The sequence below is a fragment of the Mastigoproctus giganteus genome, chromosome 2 (assembly GCF_048544385.1).
Source record: "Mastigoproctus giganteus isolate SK-2022 chromosome 2, ASM4854438v1, whole genome shotgun sequence".
NCBI classification, from domain to species: domain Eukaryota; kingdom Metazoa; phylum Arthropoda; class Arachnida; order Uropygi; family Thelyphonidae; genus Mastigoproctus; species Mastigoproctus giganteus.
In genome coordinates, this window is record NC_143576.1 from 112,576,551 (window position 1) to 112,591,879 (window position 15,329).

Here is a 15,329-nt window from a genome sequence, read left to right on the forward strand (position 1 = left end):
TCTACCTTCAACAACAATGCACATATGCCGACCAGGCTAGCCGGATGGGTAAAGTGCCTGCCTGGCAACCCAAAGGTCACGGGTTCGAATTCCCGCCTCGGGCTTGGATCAGAGTAAATGCAAAAACTTTGGGAGGTGCATTATGGCCACAGAAGCCGATGCGGCAACAAAAAAAAAAAAAAAAAAAAAAAGCACACATGTTTGAACTTGTTGGAGTAAGCATACTTGCTGTCCATGTCAAACTGAGCAAAATCCTCCTGACCATTTTGACTATGCTATAATTATAAATTGGTGGTTGTTGTTTACTAAGTTATCCACAGGGTGCCCACAAACCTCCTTTACAGAACTAAAAATGTTATGTGTATAGGGTACATAATATAAACCTGAAACCACTCTCAGGTGATAGAGGATATCAAGTTTTTATTCATCAATCAGAAAATATGCATGTTGCACTAGATAACAACATAAATGCAAAACTGTAATCACAGTGGAATTTACCAATAGAATTCCATTCTCTTGAATTTTCGATCAACAACTTCTGTAACCCGTATGGTTTCATCCTCAGATATATAACACGTTACACAATGTTGACTGATATGTTAAGCTCACAACTTGCATGTCGTACAGATTCCTCTGTGCTTGATGTAAAACTTCCTTAAACTAGCTCCACTGTGTCCCTACTGACCTGTCTGGCTACCACCTTAGTTGGGATGGTTACATGGAAACATTCATGGTGGAAGACTGCAGACTGGTGAAACAAAGTATGATTGAACCTTCTCTAGGTTGGCAAATTCCACTATGATTACAGCTTTGTGATTATGCTACCACCTACTGAAGTGCATATTTTCTGACTGGTTACTGAAAGTGGTTTCAGGTTTGTATTATATACCATATTAACATTTTAGTTTTGTAAAGATTTCTAGACACCCTACATTTTATGATATATATATATATATTATAAAATGTATGTCACCACATTAATTCCCCCCCTCAACACACCCCATTCAGTACTTTTGGTTTAATATATGCTAAGGAAAGAATGATTTTTTTTTTTAAACGAAAATTCAAAATCATCACAGTTTTTAACTAATACCTTTTTGGCACATATTTCATATGAGAAACAGAGACAAACTTGATATTATTTTTTTTCCGTACTAATGGGTCTTGAAAAGGATTCTGGGGTTGTACATTATGTAAAAATATTCACTCTTTTCTTTAGATACTATATCATTTAGTAATATAATATTATATATGTTCATATAAATTTTTTTTATGTTGTTGTTTTATTACATGTGGCATTCACACTCCATCTCTCTTATCTTCGTCTTGCTATTCCTCTTTATCTTTCTTCTATTTTTCTTACTCCCTCCTGATATCTATGCTTCACTAATCTCCATTCATTTCCTCATTATTTTTCTCTTTTACTGATCTCATCTCATCTCATTCCCTGTTTTCTACTTTACTTTTTCTCCACCTAATGAGTTCTTAAGTAATCATATCCCTTTCTTCACTCATATATCTCTTTTGTTATTCTTTCGAATCTTAAAAATTTCTTCTTATTATTATTATTCCATCTTTCATCCTTTCACTCCCTTCTCACCTACCCCACCTTTCTACCAATCTTCTACCTCTCTTGTTTTTCAGTTTTCTAGCCCTCTTATTTCTATTACTTTCCTTTCATTCTCATTCCCTATTATCTTTCTCTTTTGCTATTTTTGTCTACTAATCTTTTCCTAACACACATGCACACAATTAGCATATATATTATTTCCAACCTAAAATTTGACAATTACATTCATAATTCTGTTACTCCTTTGCACATAATTTGTTCTTTTCTTTCCTTCTAAATGACTTCCAATTATGATTACCTTTATTTAATTCCATTAATATGCTGTCAAACTTTGAAGTAGTTAATCACGCACATATAAATATGTGTGCATTCTTTAGTTATTAATGTTTCATTTTAGAGAGATTTGTGTTCTTAGTTCAAAACTGTTTTACTATTTCATGGGTTCTATATTTTAAATTCCTGTTCAAGATTTCACCACAACACAGGTAAGTATTACTCACTTAAAATATTTCTCTGTAATGAAATATAAAGAAATGATTTTTTTTTTTTTTTCAATTGCTACTAAAGTAAACAATGCTACTTAGATGAACTTGCTTCCGTCTACGTGTGTGCTTTTGCAATGCTGGATTTGTGAAATAAAAAGCTGAAAGATAAATAATAGACAATTAAAATATATGATAGAAAAATCTTTATTCTCTCATATATTTTTAATTGTATCTATCATTAATCTTTTGGCCTTTTATTTCAAAAATCAAGCAACATAAAAGCATGTTCATCAAAAGAGATAAGGTCATTTCAGTAGCACTGTGTACTTTTATAGTGATTCCAAAAAAAAAAAAAAAAAAAAAAAAAAACATTTTATTTCTACACAGAGCAGTGTTTTAAGTGAGTAGTGTAATTCTTGTGTATTTTTTCTTTCAGTCACATGCTTATGAAATCAAAATTATCTCATAATAGATCTCCCAGTGTTCTACTGGATAGTAAACAAATTCCCTATGTCTCTACGGTTAAATATCTAGGTATAACTCCGCATTAACTCTTCGTTTCAAGCATGTGAATAAGATTTCAGTAAAAATTTAAAATTTCTCTGGATCAGTTATCTGAATTTCCAGAAAGAAATGGGGCCTAACAAAGAAGGTTCTTTTCTTATATTATAAGAAAATTTTTATACCAATTGTAACTTATGCGGCTGGGAATTGGTTCTCTGCAACAATAAAAGTAAAAATCAAAACAAAATTGATTTCGATACAAAGAACTATTCTTTTGGTTATTTTGCATGTCCCACGAACTGTCTCCAACATTGTTTTACAAGTGATTGGGGGGTACTTTACCCTTGGACTTACATATTATTATAGAGGAATGATGAGTAACCTGAAAAAAAGGATTAGTTACCACTTATGAGCTGACTACAGATCTAGCAAACAATCTTAAAACTGAAAAAAAAAAATAATAATAATAAAAAAAAAATAAAAAAATAGAATTTGGAATGGTATGATTGAAATTCATTGATTTTCAAACATTCTATACACTGTGTTCTGAGGATTTTAGATCTCTGCTGGCCAGCAGAGATCTAAATTCAAAAACCACTTTAACACATGTATATGTAAAGAAAATTTTCTGGATCAATCAGGACTTAATTATCACAAATATTCTGAGTTTAACAAACCTTTAGGCAGTCATATACTGATAAAATATTAAACGAGTATTGACATGTGAAATGCAGCATTTGTAATTAAAACTGATATATTTTGGCAGTTATATTTCCCTTAACATTCTAGGCACTGAATTCCTGCAAAAAAATAGTAAAAATATCCAGTACAGCATTTTATGTTGTTTGCTCTTACAGTGATCAACTGTTTTCCACCATGATTTCCCCCCCCTTTTTTCCCAAATTCCTTTGGCATTCTTATACTGATTATTATCATTTATGGGGTTTAATGTTCTATCATTCCTTCAATTATTAGATGGCTATATTCTAAAACTGCATGCAAACATGCACAAATTCATGCATGTTTGAATGGAAGCACTTACATGCTTCCTAATCAATTACAATATATTTTGTCTTCATATTTGGGCCCAAAACAAAGTATAGAGCAAGTGAGTGTGAGCGTGTGTTTATTTTTAAGTGATATGCAGGACTAGTATAAAAAAAGATCCTTCATTTCTGGTTCAAGGTTTTACTGTATACTGAAAATCAATATACTGAAAATCAGAATTTCAGTCGACTTATTTTTTTTTTTTAAGGTATCTGATGAGATAAAACACTTTTACTATAAGTTTAATCAAATTATTTTTATGATATATATAATTATACTGTTAAAGTTAAATTATATTTTCAGTGTTCAATAAAGAAAAAACATTTCCTAAAAATAATGGATCAAAGAATTATAAAAATTTCACCAGTTCATTTGAACAGCAAACCCTTTACCTATTTTACTTACAAGCATTTCCCCCCCCCTTTGACTTAACATTAAAATAAAGAATACTTGTTCTATGTCAAACCAAATAATAGCATTAAGAAACTTTTCATAAATATAATGGAAATTAGAAAGAAAATTATACCCACCACAAAACAAGTTTTGTTTAGAAAATATCACACAACAATATTATTCATCACTACTGAACCAATGCACTTAACACCAATACAATATACAAGTAAATTTATCATTATTCATATGACTAAAATGGAATATATACAAGAGAGAAACTACATAGTTCATCAAATTGAGAACAAAAAGTTATGTTTCTTTTGCACTCCCTAAAGGACTGTCATTTATTCAATGAAATTAAACAGTAATAATAACAAACAAGTGGCCTAATTGCGATCACTCGAGAGTCATTATAACAATACACGCACGCACAAAAAATAATAATAATAAAAAAAAAATAATCTGCTAAATGGTCAACATAAAATTTCATGCTTTAACTTAAACTGTTAAGTTTAAATATTTTTAAGGCATAATTACAATAAAGTTTTTTTTTTAAGGCAAAGTGCAAAAGCTTTCTAGAAATGAAATAACCAACCTAAAAAATCAAAAACTTAATTACATTTACAAACATAATTCTTGTTACATATTTGCCAAATGACAGCCAGAAGGAAGCATGCAGGGATGGCAATAGGCTAAAGGAAAAAGTCCTTGGGAAGGGTAACTAGCAGGAAGATCTGTTAGCAGCATTATCAGCCTGACAGTGGAGACAACGTCCATTTCCATTGGGAGACTGACGCAGTAGCTCTTGGATGTGTTTCACGATCAAGTCTATTGCAACTGAAATATGGAAGGCAAACAAAGTAAACAACTTGATTATGAAAGGTGAGGGGAAAGGAGGAGGAGAAAGAAAACAAAAGAATATTCAAAATGACAAATCAGTTGCAAAGATCACTTTCATCCAATGCAGTCATTTGGCCACATTTTAAATGCAATAGGTACACTAATATTCTTTTTGGAAAAAAAAAAATAAATAAATAAATCTCGCTAATAAATCAGTAAAATCTCGTTAATACAAACTCAGTTTATACAAAGTACTCGTTTATATGAAGTACATCCCATTCCCCTGCGAAAGGATAGGCTTTCCTAAGTAAATATATTTGTTTATTACAAAATTCAGTTAAAATGTATTACAAAGTTCGTTTTCACCCCGTGAGAAATAAATACAGTATTGTTATTTTGTATGTTTAATACAAATCTTAGCACAGCTGTCCAAATATTTCCCCTCTGGCCACCCGGTTCCCTGCTTCCAAAATGATGGCACTGACTTGTTAGAAATTATTTTTGTGTAAACAAAACCAGTTTATAGCAGCAACAACCTAAGTGCATTCTGAAAAATATCATGCTAAATTAACAAAAGAATAAAAAGTTTTTTTCTAAGTTATTTATGTACACTCCCTCGCTCTCCATGGGATTAAGGTCAATTGCAATTGTTACGCCAGTTCAAAGTATCTTTTGCTACAGTAAACAGTAATCTATTTTTTGTGCCATTTTATCTGAGCTGATGTCTTTTTTAGAACTTGTCTTTAAATTAATTTAAAGTTTGTTTATATTAAATCTCATCTAGTAGTGTTATGGTTACAAAACCTAAACTGATGGAATTGACCCTGGAAATTAAACTGAATATTATTATCGAGGCTGATAGGACTGAACTTAGAAAAACAGACACTGCAAAGGAATACATCCCTTTACATACTTCATCTACAATACTGAAAAATGAAAAAACTTGAACTGTGTAACAATAGAGCAGTGATAAAAAAACAGGAAACAAATTCCTGGTTCAAAACACGAGGAGCTTGAAACAAAACGTTTTGAGTTGTACCAACAAATGTGTGCATCTGATTTGCCAATATCAGGTCCAATTTTGCAAGAAAAGGCAAATTATCTGGCTCAGCAACATGGAATTAGCAACTTCAAAAGCAGCAGTGGCTGGCTCTAAAGATTTAAAGACAGGAATAACTTGATTTCGAGAAATGTTTGCAGCAAGTCTGGATTAGTTGACAAGGAAAAGGCTACAGATTGGTTGTGTTCTGTAAGGTCCATTCTTGAAAAATATGAGGCAAAGGATATTTTTAATCTTGATGAAACAGGTTTATTTTGTAATTTTCTGCCAGACAAAACATTTGCTGTTTGAGGACAGTCTTGTCATGGTGGAAAATTAAGTAAACAGAATAGTGAGTAAACTCACTATTCTGTTATGCTGCAATTCAAACATCAATACAAAATGCTCACTGCTGATTGGTAAGTTTTGCAAGCCAAGATGTTTTAAAGAAGTTAACCAATTTCCCTGTGATTATGTGGCCAATAGAAGAGCTTAGCTTACAGTCAAAATTCTTCAGTCTTGGCTATCAAAAGTAGACAGAAGAATGGCTTCAGAAAAAAGGAACAATTTGATGATTCTAGATCATTGTACAGCATATGTCTGCAGAGACACTTAAGTTGACAAATATACGGCTGTTGTTTTTACTCACCAATACCACCAGTTTAATGCAACCACTGGATAAAGGCATTATTTATAACCTCAAGAGAGCACACAGCCCGCCTGATGATGTACTTGATCCGCAACATAAAAGGAGGAACAATTTGCAGCCAAATTGGAATGTCTTGGATGCTATCCATAATCTTGTTATTGCATCAAGTGTAATAATCAACTGTTTCAGAAAGAGTGGCTTTGGAGAGAATATCATCGAAAAACATAGTCCAGCAGATGATTGTGACAGCAACATTGAGGAATGGGAGAATTATTTGAAGGAGCTACAGATTTTGTTGGTGAATTTAAAGAGTGTGAATGCGCATGTAGTTTCTACCACAGCAACGCAACATGATGTTTTTGTTACCAGAAAAAGTGAAAAAGCACACACACTACCATCTAAAAAAGATGCCCAAAATGCATTGAGCATAATAGAGAATGTGTTGGCCTGCAGTAACATTGATAAAGAAACAACTATCGCATTTCGTAATGTCTGTGCTGTAGTTAAAAATGCATATAGGACTAAAACTGTGCAAACAACATTGGATTCTTTCTTTAAATTAGATTAATTTATCAAAAAGTTAATAGATTGTATGTCTCCTTTTATATTATGATTAATTCTTTTACTGTGATACTAAAATGTTGTATATATGAAAATATATACTGTACAATATTTTCATTTCTGTTAATTGCTTTTCGCTTAGTTTATCTTCAAATAAAATAAAATCTTTAAAAAGTGTGTTAATCCTACTATATTGATAGACAAGGCTTTTGTTTTTATTATTTTTTATTTTAATTTATTTTTTTCATTTATTTTTGATATTATTATTCTTAGATATATAGTATATGCCAAAAAAAAAAAAATAAATAAAAAATAATAAAGATAAAATTTTGACACTTTTGGGGGACCTCGTTACTACAAACCTCATTAAAAAACGTGAAATTTTAGGTCCCTTGAACTTTGTACTAACAAGATTCTACTGTATACATGTATAAGCTATCCAGAATTTCTATTAATATTTAACACTAAATTGTAAAGCTCTTACCCATTTGCATTAATACCATATAACAAGCAAACATAATTATTTCAAGAAAACAATGTCCTTCTAATAAGCTTTGGTCTTTTAAGTTACAATGTTATTACAAGGAACTGCTCTGATGTTTCTCTACAAATAAACAGAATTTTTAATTAGAAAAACACAGGGTCTTTCCAAAAAGATACTCCAGCTTTAACCAATTACAGTTACTTTCTTATTTATGAAAATTACATATTCCTGAAAAGTAGTTCATGAAGTGAAAGTTTGTAAATTAGGAGTGAGTGATTTTCAAAAATTTAATTTTTGTTCCTAAAAATGTCAACAACCAAGACACCCATAAAGGTCTTTCTGGAAGTCATACTTTCAGAATCTCTAAGAACAATGAAAAAAGGTTTATATAAACATGCAGACAGATTCTAAAAACTATTAAAAAGTTATGGCTGTTTGAATTAAAAAAAAAAAAAAAAAAGCCTGTGGAGTTTTCAATGGTAAAATATAATAAAAATAATAAATAAGAAGCCACACTTAGTAAAACATTTATTCAACATACTGGGCCCATTTACTTATTCTTATTTATTATTTTTAACAATGAAAACGTCATTGTGATTTTTTAAAATTCAAACAGATATAATTCCATAACTGTTTAGAATTGAACACGTTTTATGAACAGTTTTCAGGTCCTGAATCAATTCCAAAACATCCTGTACACAAAACTTTTTTTAAACAATATTTTAAAATAAAAATATTCTTACTGCAAGATACAGTAAAGGTGGAAGAACAGTTATTATCATATGATTTAAATGAAAATAAAAACATTACAAAAGACAACTGGTTAACCCAGGCCTTTCTACAAGTTGCAGTGTAACTAACTTAATGGAAAAACTTCCCACCTTATAAATAAAAACTGCAATAAAATCACTTTCGTTGCATGCTTTATAGTGAATTTCATTAAAATTATACTTTAAATAGTGTAGTAGTAGTAGTAGTAGTGGCATGTGATGCAAGAAAGCAAGTGTATGAGCTTATGCAGCATCAGCCAAAAAAAAAAAAAAAAAAAAATCACACCATTCCCTCCAAATGCCTGTCCAGTTCCTCCTTAAATTTATTCAACCTATCAACTTCCACAACGACAGATGGAAGTTTGTTCCAGCAATTAACCACCCGCTGGCTAAAGGCAAATTTCCGCACATCTATTCTACATCTGTAAAATATATATTTAACTGCACATACAGTATATACTAATACTGTACATAACATATGAAAATACATCACTGTTTACTTTAAAAAGTTGTGCTTTATGGAGGAAAAAAGTTTGTAAGGTTGAGTATCAGTTTGTAAATTAAGAGCTCATTGTATATTTACTGAAATACATAAAATATGTTGTATTGGTGAACCATAAGTCTTAAAGGGAGTGAAAGTTATGTGAAAATATTTTCAATTGACATCAAAAATGTTCTAAAAAAGTCATCTTTGGAGGTGTTCATCATTTCAACCAGTTGCTTCATTTATTGTGCTCTTCAGAGCTGTTAAAATTTCTCGCTTGTACATATAAACATTTAGATGAAAATGGGTTTCATCTGTAAATCATTTGTTTGTTAGAACAGCAGGTTGTCCTTCAAAAGTAGAATTGGAGAACAAGCTTTTATGACCCAATTCTACTTTTACTGGTATTACTGGTGCCAAACGTTGCACTTGAAATTTCTAAAGAAACAGTTTGTATCTTAATGTAGTACACTTGATTGATTGTCCTACAGTTGCCAAGAAAGATGATTTTCCTTCGATTTCACAACACCACATGCCGTGCTGAAAGCTTTCTGCTGTTCTGTCTTCTTTTTACAACATCAATCATGGGCCTAAATGTTTCAAATCTGTTTACTGGCAAACCTGCTTTGCACTTTCATACTCAAATTTTACTTGAAATTTATGCTGAACTTTAGTAACATTAACAGTGTAGCAAAGTAATAAGTAATAATAATCAGCAAAGTTAAGAACACACACTGCTCTGTTGTGTGTACTACATATTGCCCAGTACTGCTTTTGTGAAGTATCTGTCAGGGGCAGTACATTTGCCTAAATGTTGAGTCCAAACGCATTGATGAATGTCATGTATTTTGGCAAATAATACAATTATAAACTGAAGCATCTCTTTGGAAAGGCAGTATGATGATATTTATTTGTAATGCCATACTACTATTCCAATGCCAATTTAAATGGACATTCTTAGATAAGTGGTAATAGGATGTAGGACAGAACTCTATATTCACAATGTAGTCAGTTACAAATACAAGGCTAGATATAAAGTTATAGCAAGAATAGCTATAATCAAAAAGATTCAGGAGGAGAAACTAAGGTTACAGTACACTGAGACACCAATACACCCGTCTCTAGTGTAAAGATCCACTGGGCTAGGTTGGCAACAATATCTCGGTGGGTAGTAGAATTACCTTAAGAAAGAAGTAATTGTGTGAAGAAAAGCACTAAAAATCATTAATTATTCCTAGAAAGGAAAAGATAAATGTACCTTGAAGAAAGTATAAAGCAGAAACCAACCTTCCAGCTACGACAGAAAGGTTAATTTCAGAAGACTTTTGCATAAAAACAAGGGAATATTAAATAATTAATTTTAAATTATGAAGGTTGAAATACAAAATTTAACAAGAAATGTATTACACAAGGATATTATCTCTGTATAATGTTTCTTATTAATTTTCTATTTTAATCTGCTAAAATTAAAATGAATTATTTAATGTTCCCTTATATTTTTATATGAATATATTACAGAAATAGGAAGAAGGCAGTGATATACTCTAGATTACGAAAACAGTTTTATGCATGAATTCGTCCCAAATTGGTGATGTAAACTAGCCTAACCTTTAATAACTAGTTCAAAATGAAAATCTATTAAAAATGCTATATTAATCGTCGGCCATGCCCAGCGGCAACCTGTTCTAAATTTAGCCGTTTTTTCCTCCAGAATGGTACCTGTTAAAATCTGGAAGGAACATTTCTGACAACTACAAGGTACCATATTTCATACTGTATATACAGCTGATCCTGTTATAATGTGGAATGCACATCTTACAATGTGCATAAAACCCCAGCCATGTCACTCTTTCTCACTAGCATTTCAATTTATGATTGCCTGAGAGTGCATTGCAAAGTTTACTGAATCGGGTATTGGGGACTCACTTAGCAGGCAGAATCACTGGGTGGCGATGACTGATTATCAATGTTGGGGGAGGGAGGAAGGAGGAGAGGATTCATATAGAAGATTACAGAGCAAACTTTTTTTTTTATAAACTAAGGGGGTTTCAATGTCAAACAGAAAACCCTGAAATAATGGTAATTTCCCAGTAAGTGTTTTAATGGGAAATGAATTGAAAGAAAGCATATGATATATATAAAATGCAATCACAAACTACAAGAAATTAATGCAATAATAGTGCTTTGCATTTAAGTGTTTTGATTTTTTTTAAAATGAGAAATGAATTTAGAGAAAAAAATCACTCATATAAAAAGCTATAATTATAAACTTAACAAAATTTTAATGGAGAATAAAAAAAATCAGCACAGATTTCTCTCAGCAATGCTTGTTTGTTGTTTGTTATTTGGTTTTTAGGAGCATTAGCAACTAAGGCCATATTGCTCCCTCAGCAATGCATTTCTTTGTATAATGGATGGAAGGTTAAGTCAAAAGTCTATCTATAGTTTTCAAAGCATATAAATTCATCTAGCTAACTTGTTTAAACCCAGACCTTCACCGCTTCATAAGTTCTTAACACTGTTGTGCACACCCCTAAAGAAGTGTTTTCTGAATGATCATATCAGTAAAATAACTTCCTGGTAACTAAGAGATATTATTATACACTGCCCATTCATCTGATACAATTGTGGAGCTTTCAATGATCACTCTACCGATGATGGGTAAAAAGGTTTCGGCATTACAGTTCTACACTAACCAAATACAAATATTTAAGTTCGACATTTTTGATCCCAAAAACCCGACTTTCTTATTGAGATTCTGTCTGCGATTATATTTGGCTAACACCAATAATAACTAGTGAATTTTGACTCCACATCCTGGCCCCCTGAGATTGGTTCCTGCAAAAGCTTCCAGGAGCATATGTTGCTAAAGAACTGATGAAACTAAAGAATATAAATCTACTGCAGTTTCTCATGTACCCTTTAAATCAGTGGTTGCCAAAGTTGTTGATATCGACCCCCAGGGGTCGATAGAAAAATATAAGACATCATTGTACGGGTAATATTTAATTCGGTTAACTTGGATTACCTCCATCCTGAATGACAACGCAATTAAGAGTGATCATGGGAAGTGACATGAATAAGACCTGTAAGATGGAGCAAGGTCATGAAAATAGTTACGGAGGCCAATCAAGTAGGCCAAAATGACGTATTCACCAATAAACGGATGTCGGTGGTTCCCGCCCGGCCAGCACGGCGGGAGCGAGATTGCAACACACACGCGGTTGCTTATTTACTTATACTTACACGTATTCAATCCCAGTCTCATTTTTGCGCATCGACATACAAGTGAGCGTTAATGTTCTAAAATTCATCAACATACATATTATAATTCAATCATTATTCATTCACGAACTAAATTTCTCTATGTTGAAGAGTTGAGCAGGGCTGGTAGTTTTTACATCAGAACTCAAAACTGTAGTATCAGAACTCAAAAATAGTAAGTTCTCCATCCAACTTGATGAATCTACATTCGATAGTTCTTCTATTCTTATGGCTTATGTAAGATATTATAGAAATACGTAAGTAGGTATATTATTTAGACTTATTACTTTTGCTTCCTGACTTCAATTTTAATTATTTTGTTATAACCCCAGTAACCACAATGGCAGCTTCAGATTCTAAAAAGAAATGCAGACAATACTCATTAGAATATTTGAAATTTGGGTTTATTGCTTCATTAACAAATGAAACGAGGCCTATGTGTTTTCTTTGTGAAAAAACTTTTAGTAACGATGCAATGAAACCAGCAAAAATGAAAGATCATCTTCAAAGACTCCATCCCGATAAGAAAGATAAAGATCTTGACTTTTTTAAAGAACTTAAAGAGAAATACATACATTGACCAACTATAAAATCATTTATGAAAGCACCTGCCGAAGCTAACAATAAACAAGGATTAACAGCCTCCTACAATATTTCTTTTAATACAGCAAAAAAATCATATAAAATTGCAGAGGACATTGTTATACCCGCAATCAAAGAAGTAATTGAAACCATAATGAAAAAAGATTCTGGCCCTGTTTTAAAATGCTTACCATTGAGTGCGAATGCCGTGAAAAGGCATATTGGTGAAATGGCTGAAGTTGTAGAAAAAACTGTAGTATCAGAACTCAAAATTAGTAAGTTCTCCATCCAACTTGATGAATCTACATTTGATAGTTCTTCTATTCTTATGGCTTATGTAAGATATTATAGTAAAACCAAACATCAAATTATTGACGAATTTTTATTTGCAAAATATCTTGAAAGTGATGGAACGGGGTTGACAATTTTTCAGCGATTGGAGGAATATTTAAGTAAGTATGATATTCCAATTACTAATATAACAGCAGTAGCCACAGATGCCACACCTGCAATGGTAGGCCATTATCGAGGTTTCGCTGCCTTTCTGAAAGAAAACGTTCAAAGTGTACGTACTATTCACTGTGTGTTGCACCGAAACCATTTGGTGGCAAAAACTCTCAGTGACGAACTGCATGATACTCTAAGAGTGTGTATTAAATCTATTAATCAAATTAGACCTCATCCTCTTAAATTGCGATTGTTTGCCAAACTTTGTGAAAAAAATGATGAAGTATCAAACCAATTACTCTTGCATACTGAAGTAAGATGGTTGTCTAGAGGTGCAAGTGTACAAAGATTTGTTGAGTTGTTCGACTCAACCCTAGAGTTTCTTACAGATGTTAATTTGTTTTTGAGTGATAAACTGAAGAGAAATAAGAATCATATTTTCTACTTGGCGGACTTATTTACAAAATTTAATGACGTACAGACTTATACGTCAGGCTTCCAAGCTAAATTAGCCTTATTTAAATCATCATTGTTACGAAAAGATTTTCAGTACTTTTTGAATCTACGGCAATTGGAAGTAAAAGATGAAGACTTAGAAATATACACAAAACTTCTTCAAAATTTGAGCGATGATTTTAAATTGCACTTTGCAGATTCTGAAAACATGCACATTCCAGACTGGATTATCACGGCATTTTCTGCAGATATTGAAAATATCGAATGTAACTTACAAGATGAACTTACTGAATTATCAGTTGATCTTGAAGCTAAGACGCTTTTTAAAAATAGGACTTTAAGTTACTTTTGGACAAATATAAATGTCGTAGAAAAATATCCAAAAACTTTCTGAAGTGGTACTCCCCTTTTTGCTTGCATTTCCAAGCTCATACATGGTTGAAGCTGGTTTCAGCCATGTTAATTCCATTTTAACAAAACAAAGAAATAAGTCAGATATAGAATTCTGTTGTGATTTAAGGCTGAAACTTACTAATTTTGAACCCAACATTACTAATCTTGTCAAGAGTCACGAAGCACACCCTTCACATTGACAACGTTAGTAAATTGTATACTAAATTAATAAAAGTCTTATCACATATATAAGGTTGGTTGGTTTAGATTTTATTGGCGCATTAGCAACTAAGGCTATAATGCACCAAGACCAGGTCATATATAAAAATTTTAAACTTTCAGTGACCTAATTAGTTAGGACATCATGTCAAAATATATAATAACAAATGTATAAAAGGTATAAAAGATAAATCAATAAAAAAAAATCACAATAAAATGTAAATTTTAGATAAGAGAAAAAATGTTTATTGATTTTAAAAAGCTAACAACAGCAGACACATGGTCATTGTCAGATAAAATCTAACTGAGTGTATAAGGCTCAGCCAGATAACTAAAAGCGGTAAAATATAAATCACGTTCGTGTCTAAAATGTGGACACACGGTTAAAATGTGATGAATAGTTAAAATGGTGCCGCAGTTCTCGCACATAGGACAGTCATCTGTCCTCAGCAGAAAAGCATGTGTAAGATGACTGTGTCCTATGCGGAGACGAGCTAGAACAACTTTCTCTTTGCAGTTCCTGCACAGACTAGACTGCCAGTATCAGATTACAGGTTTTATCTGATAGAGCTTGTTTGTGACTTGCTCATGCCAAGAGTGTTGCCATTGGGACAGTAATTTAGGTGTGTACTGGCTGCCTGTAGTCTGTATAGGGGAATAACAGGCAATAAGTGTTGTGGGGTTCTGGTGATCTCTCCACAGCATCTGCAAGTTCATTTCCCCCGATCCCAATGTGGCTTGGAATCCAGCAGAAACGGATGAGGATTATACCTCATCCCCGATAAAGCCTGCAGTGTACACCATACATCTTTGGTGCTTACGGGTTTTAATGTGGTCCAAGGCTAGCTCTACAGCATACAACTCAGCTGTATATATGCTGCATTTGTGGGGAATCTTCCCAGATACAGTACTATCTGGAAAGAAAGCAGCAGATCCTATAGACAACTCTGACTTCGAGCCATCGGTGAACACAGGCAAAAAATCAGAGTAATTGCATCGGTGGCCAGCATAGTGTTGTTGGTAGACAGAGGATGGAGGTATGGCCTTACCCAAACTTTTAATGGAGAAGTCACATGATGGTAAGCGAGCATGCCACGGTGGAAGTAGATGCCTTGGTGACTGGGCAACATTGTCTACCGTGA

The 15,329-nt window shown here is 32.6% G+C and overlaps 1 protein-coding gene across 2 annotated transcripts in view; it reads right to left on the minus strand.

The window, feature by feature from the left end:
* The window catches only part of LOC150089500 (uridine-cytidine kinase 2-B-like), a 241,168-nt gene that overhangs the window by 62,626 nt on the left and 163,213 nt on the right, over positions 1-15,329 (minus strand). The window contains exon 7 of one of the 2 annotated variants that reach the window (XR_016546671.1): positions 4,619-4,836. The exons of the other annotated variant lie outside the window; for it this stretch is intronic. The gene's annotated coding sequence lies outside the window, so the exon portion shown is untranslated. The remainder of the gene's footprint in view (positions 1-4,618; positions 4,837-15,329) is intronic. 2 annotated transcript variants of the gene reach the window in all.